A 7,500-nucleotide genomic window follows, 5' to 3' on the forward strand; every position below is an offset into this window, starting at 1 on the left:
CAGAGCCTTGGGTCGAACCGAGACTCTGGTGACGAGAATGGTACACAACTGTAAAGAGGTCTATTCAAAACTGCAAGTTGGAACAATTGAGACCATCATCACTTAAGAATTACGGAGCTAAATGACCAAGATATGTTTTGCGTCTCCTAGTTTATAGGGGACGGGAGCCGGGAGATAAAGGTACGGGAGGCGGGGGGTCTTAAACCCCCCTCATTGAATACTGCAGCATTCGCCAAAAGGTAAACTAAATGCCTGGCTTCGTCTTTGGAAATGCTGTGCAATTCAAAGAAACTTTACCATCTCACCCCAAATTCTCTCCGAACGCTCAGGTCGCCTCCAGATTTAGCCCAATGCACATTAAAACCCTCCTCTAACTAATACCTTGTCTATCGGACAAAACAGCTGCGGTGCGGGAATTTCGGCTTGCTAATCTAACGACTCCCTTCCATCGAGGACCGTCGACAAAGCTGTGCCACAAAGTTTCGTGCACGGCCGTTGGAAAACACCTTACCCACCAAGCCCAAAGTTCAAATTTGTTACACACCAAGGTGGGCGACGATGTCAGTGACAGATACACTGTAAACAAACTGAATGTTTATGTTTTGTTTGTGAAACATCTTTCATGCGTCACTATTTCCCTGAGCTTCGTCCGTTTGTGCGTGACAGCTGAGTACTTTCCCGAGAAGAGTCTCACGTTGTACCTGTCACTGACACTAAAGGTGATGTTACACGAGCCGATTTTTAACGCAACATTGTTGCGTTAAAAGTTGCCTCGTGTAACAGGGTGCAAAGGGCGATTTTTAATGCAACATTTTGTTGCAGCAACATGTTGCAGGTTTTTGAAAGCGATTCAAAAACCTGCAACATTGTTGCCCGAATCTTGTTGGTGTTGGTGCGTGTAACACCCCCGCCGCTGACTTTTAACGCAACATCGTCAAGAGCTAACTCTCTTATTAACTCATGATATACCCCTATTTCCTCCCTCCGTCTAATCCAAATTCTCGTCCAAATAACTCGTTCCCGATTTCTTCCTTTCTCATCTTCCAAATCGTCCACTAACAACAGAACCTGAATGATTTTCAGCCGCCGTCTTCTTAACTCATTGTCCGCCATATTTGTCGAGCAGGAGCCTGGGTTCAAGTGTTGCGAGAAATGTTGCATTATAATCGTCTCTTGTAACATACCGTTGCTGCAACAAAGTTGCGTTAAAAGCTGTCTCGTGTAACATGGATTAAAAAACGGCGTTAAAAATCGGCTCGTGTAACATCACCTTAAAGCCTCGTCGCCCATCCTGTGAGTAACAAATATGAACCTTGGGCGCGGTCGGTAAGGCGTTTTCCAACGGTTTTGTGCACGGTACATTCGAATCAAGCACGTTACTAAGGGCAAAATTAGCCCATTTCGGCGATTTTCAATTCCTTTCCATGAAAGTTTGTCTGATATGACGATTGAAATATGTAGCAGTACTATTATCCTATTATCCGTGGAATTTGGAAGAATTTATAGCAGCTTGTGTTTCCGACTGCTTCATCGGAGTTTCCAACCTTGAAGATAAATATATAGAGAGAAAACCGAGAACCTAGAACCCACTGGAATAGCGCTGAAATGGCCAAAGTACGCCACAAAAACATTGATAAGGTATCGGAAAGACAAGGTAAGTCATCTTTGTGGGATTCATGTTCTTTATTTTCGACTCCTAAACACGTTTTAAAATTCCCATACAAACGCTTATAATTTTAACTGATCGTGATGCTCAAATTACGGCAGCACTAAAAGCCGGAATCCAGAATCCGGTTTCTGATTTTCCGTTTCCTGTTTTCAGATTCCCGATTCTGGATTCCGGCTTTTAGTGCTGCTCCTCAAATTACATCGTTAGCTTGGCGTACCTGTGGTTTTTCGCGTCAAATCTGACATGCAATTTCCTCGTCAGGTGGTAAATTTTCCCATAGAATTTGTTTAAAGAAGTCTGGCAAATCTTCCCTAAAACGTTAATCACAAACCTTTTCTGTCCCATTCTCTTTGTAGGTCGTCCAGTTCATGTTGTCCAACGATGTATATATCTTGTATTTTGTTGTCCATTGATCAGCAGTTGGGTTTCCTTGAGTTGCTGTGGCGCAAATGTAGAACTCATAACCAAGGTTGATTTGTAAGAAGTCGCTAACATTTCTTTGGGTGCTCGGTAACCACACACCATTTCCGTGCAGTGGACACTGTTCAGGTCCATAGCCAAATCTGGATGAGGAAGCTGAGTAGACGTCATCTGAAGATCTGCCAGTAATGAACCAGCTAATTGCTTGAATCTGACAGCCTAAACAAAAAATAAGGGATTATATTAGGAGGACTAGTGGATTTGACAGCGGTGTAGTTTATGACATCAAAAGTTTAATAACTAATGTGGTTACTTCCAGATAAAATTTCTTGGCCGCGTTGTTCAGTGGCAGTGCCATTACCGCATCTGACTATACATGGGCAAAAACTTAGAGCCAAGTACCAACTAAATTATTTATCCAGAATTAGCATAATTGTCGTCTTGGTTATAATGAACCGGAAGACCTGCAGTGGAAAAGGTGGACTTTTCATTCGGCGACGAGAGACTTGAGCTGTAAGCAAATCCAGTTGAAATAAAAAAAGGAATTGTCCGACTCTCAATGTTGAAGATACTCACTAGCACAACTTTGAAATTTATAGACACCTGATATTTAACTATTAGTCACCGAAGAGAAGGTGTAATTGTTTTAGTATACACCACACAACGCGAAACAACGCGAACCGAAAAACTACGATATTTTTGTAAAATGTGGTCGGAAATTTCAACTCTCGCACGCCGGCTACTCGGAGAGGAATAGTAGTTGGATAATCAACTACGAGTTAGCCAATCAGCGAAAGCGGAGAGAACTGTTCATTTGTGTGGTGATAATAATTTTGGTTTTTGAAGGCGTTAAGCTAAACAGATTTCTCTGTTTCTTGAAATATAAAAACATGATCTTTTTTCGTAAAGAAAACGGCTTTACACTCTCACGCTAGAGGACTCCACTCAACAGCAGAGTAATGAATCCGTTTTCAAGTTCACATACCAATGAGCGCATACAGGATCGCGACTTTTGGTTCTCCCAGCCATGGCCAGTTTTGAATGAATTATTGGTCTTAATGAGGATTGTTAAGGTGGCTCCAAAGGGTTTTCCACAGGCACGAGTGAGTTTTCAAAGGAGAAGGATTACAACAGAGAGATCTTTTAGACGACAAACACTTTGAAATTGTCTACTATTTTTTTCAGGCAGTTTCCAAACGTCGTCTACGAGTCCCCGACTGTTGCCATGATGGCAGCAGTACGACAGTGCCAAAAGTCCTTTAAAATCAGTTTCGAAAAATACATTAAAAACTATTTTGAAAATTCCAGAAAACTTTTACCTAAAATTAACTAGTAGAACTTGCATTATTTGTGAAAACATCGTTGGAAGATCGTTAAAAAAAAGAAAATGGTAAAAGTTTCGACATATTGCTAAACACCTCTAACAAATTTTTATTCCCGGTTTATGCGATTTTAGGTCGCATTTCTATTTCTGTCCACATTTTTGGATTCATGAGCTGACGCGACCAGTTTAAGTGTATAGCTTACACGCGAGTGCTCTGAGATTAAAACCCTTTGCAGCCTCCTTAACTCAGTCTTCGTGCTCCGAGATGCTAAAGAACTACCACAAACCACTATAATTTACCACAAACGACAGTAATTTAGGCCTACAATTTACAGGTCGCATTTCAGTCGAATATGATGCAGATGAAGTTCATGATGCAAGCAATTAAGTTCAATTGAAGCGATTGCCGAATCGAAGCTTTATTATAAGCTGTCGTCTAAAAAAGTTGATTTCGTGAATTAGTCTGAATTACATTAATCGTGTAAGCTAGGACTACCTGTCGAGTATTTTTTAATGAAGTTGAAATCTTGTGATCATTACGAGAAAAGTGATTTTGCATAAGAAAGATGTTGAATAACTTGCCAAATTACATTATAATCAAGAGAGGCCGGAGGGCGGGAATAAGTAAATCATTGAAAATACAAGCCTGTTATATCGTAAATATCATACCTCTTTGAGCAGAGTAAACTTCCACTTCAAACAAAGAGAAAATAATTGCACTACGACAAGTCACAGTTACATGTCTTCCCAACACGCTGGGCCAACAGAGGGTGCGATATCTGCGAATTTCCCCGTAGATACGATCTTGAACAGGCGCTCGACATTCCTGACCTTTCTCAGCTGATCTTGAGGCTAAAAAAAGTGTGAATACAAATCAACATAACTGCACACCAGATCTATGAGTCACTCCTTGAAATGATGGCACAAAACGTTTAAGTAATTCATTTCAGCGGATTCATGAGATTCTCGTTAGAGTTTATTCTTGGTTATGTTTAGAATGCTTTAAACGTTTTTTCTTTTTCATTTTTTTACTTTAAGTGTTTCGGATTGTGGCAATAAGAGCAAGTAAAACTACAATAGTTTTAAACCTCTACTAACTATGTTTACATCTAGTTTTAAAACAATTATACATTCCAGGCAACATTTGCGTTTAATGTTTATTCATTCATTCGGTGGACATTATAGAGTGAAACGTTTGGCCTTCAAACAGAAAGTTAACTGACAAGAGAATGATATTATTTCCCTACTGACGAAGTAGGGATATAGTGCTTTTGTGGCTTGACACCTGTCTCTAAAACAATATTTGATAAAACAATAATTATTGAATTGGATTTTTCTGATATGCGTGAAGAAACAAGCTCTCTGGTGGAACCCACTTTCCTTGACCTTCATTATTCCGCATGTCACAAAAAACTCTTTCAAAAAGGGGTTATTTCTCTTCGCTCTATAAAGAACCTTAAAAGCATTAATAAATAGAGGATGATACCACATGACCGCCGGGAATACGAACTTGTCTTTATCTTAGGGTGCTTTCCCTTTGTTGGAACTACCCGGCCAGACCTATCAGTTTGCAAAGAAAATGCAACAATTAGAAGGAACACTTGCATGATAACCCCTCGCATTCTTCTGGAGGAGTATCTGTCATCCTCAAAGTGTGTTAATTTAAAGGCGTTGTACAGTTAGTCCTTCCAAATGCCTCGTCGTCTGGCCGGTCAGTTCTGTCAAATGGAAAGCGTCTTAAGAATGCTGATCGTACATCTCGCGAGTCAGTGCAGCAAAGGAATGAGAGATATATCAGCGCAAGAAGAAAAAAATGGTATCCCAGCGCGGTCATATACCACGTTCTGTTTACTATACAGATAATAATAATCCAAATCCGAGACATCTCAGTTTTTATTCATTTTAAAAGCATCGAAAAAGTGATCACCGTTACTGAAGAAAGCCAAAGGTAGTTTCACTGTCTTCGTATCTTACAGTAATGACATCAACAGCCACATGAATTCACGCATGAACAGGATGCACTTATATTCTGGTATGAAGATATATTATTATATCTGTAACTACGACGACATCGAAATCCTCACATATGAATGATAACAGTGTCTTATGAAATTCATTAATAATTCATGTGGGGAAAACAAAAAAAATGTTTGATTAATCAATATCTGTATATCTGATACAGAATTATCTTATTTACATAAACGTTTCTTTCGAATTTCCCTGTAAAATGTCTTGAATCATCAAAAATACTTAGTGTACATTAACACTTTAATGCTGACGTTTAATAAGTCATAAACATATGTTACATATTCATCTTGCACGACGAAGATATCAAATTTCATGAACAAGACACTGAATCCCGGTATATCATCGACATCTATACATGATAAATAAATTGTTGTCATCATCATCATCATTTTATTTCAATGTTTAAATTTAAAAATTGAAGAAATACACAGCCCGCATATAGCAAAGATAATCGAGGCGGGCTGTGTAACTTACAATCAAGTTAACCCATGACCCATGACCGGGATCCTACAACTCTACTGTGTTCGTGTAACGGCGTTTTCACAGACCGATTTATTTTTAAATTGAATTTCCCGCGAATGAGACTCCCACAGGAGCCCGATGACCAATTACAAGAAATTAAGCTGACGTCATTGGGTCACCGAACCGGAACTGCCTTTGTTTTTTGACCTTTATCTCGGGAAGGGCTAGTCTAAAAATAAACCTACTTGTGAAAACGTCGTTTCACAGACGCTGTATGGAAGTTGCACGCTCCAGGATGGGCTCCTGCTTTTACTACCTCTTGGAAAACTAAGTATGTTATTCCTTATTGATTTCATATCGCATAACTTAAATATTAGTAACCAGTATGGCCTCCTTTATTTTTTATGATATTTTCTAAGCGGCGGGGCAGAATAACGCGTGAGCTCCTGAAGCGTGTCGAGAGTTGGCATATATTTTCGCCCGAACCGTAGTCTCCTTCTCAGCTAGTGCAGTGTTTCGGGGGATAGGTCTTTGTACGTTGTCTCGTCAATGATGTTCAGATCAGGCGAGTTTGCCGGCAAGTCGTCCATGGGTATAAAAGTTTGGCAAATTCTTCTGACACCATGTCTGATCCGCCTTAGAAGTGTGGGCTGGCGCTCTGTCCTGCACAAAGGTCATTGCCTTCTTTGAGCTAAACAGGTGTCTTTTCGTCAGTCCCTCTGTAGCCTGCCGCCTTGAGGCTTCACTTCTGTTTTCTAGAATTTCTTTGATTTAGTACGTGGAGGTATGGCCACTGGGTAGGACAGGGGCGTAGCTAGGATTTTTCAAAGGGGGGGCCACATTCATAGCTGCATACTATCGATCTCAGACGTCCTTGGACAAGTGCGACAAGGGCGTTGATTTCAGTCTGCGGTTAACAAAATCTGATCACGTGAAAACACTTTTGTGCCTCTGTAGTTTCGAAAGAAAACAACCTGAAGAAAAGTTTTCACCTGCTTCTTATTTCCTCGGACAAGACTTTTCCTGGGTAACCTGTAATAGCTTCGACCGGTCTTACTTGCCGTCAACACCGTTTCGCGCTTTTCTCTTTGGGGTGAGCAACAGAAAATAGAGTCACGAGATCGGTTTTTCCGAAACCGGAGAGCCACAAAAAGTGTTATCACGTGATCAGAATTTTTTTAACTGGAGACTGAGGCAGCGTTTACACGAACGCGGTTTCATTTGTAACCGCGTAGTTTCGATGCCGGTTACATCTTCTGTTTACACGACACCGATCGAAACTGTTGCCGAAACCGTGTCGATTTGAAACCGCTGCCAAAAGTGGAGCTTTTTCAAAACGATGCAGTTTCATCTGTTATGTAAACAGTGAAACCGCATCGATTTGAATACGGTTACTATTTTGGTGCGAAATTTGCATTGTTCAATTCAAAATAGTGAATTTAGCACATAGTGCAGCACTCACTTATAACATCACGACTTTGATTTTCTGGCGAAAACGGTGTCCCATAGATTTTGACGTGGTTTCGAAGTCATGGAACCGTGTCGATGTGAAACCGCTTTCGTGTAAACTCTACCTGAAATCAACGGTCTGTGAAGT

The sequence above is a fragment of the Montipora foliosa genome, chromosome 10 (assembly GCF_036669935.1).
Source record: "Montipora foliosa isolate CH-2021 chromosome 10, ASM3666993v2, whole genome shotgun sequence".
Lineage (NCBI taxonomy): Eukaryota > Metazoa > Cnidaria > Anthozoa > Scleractinia > Acroporidae > Montipora > Montipora foliosa.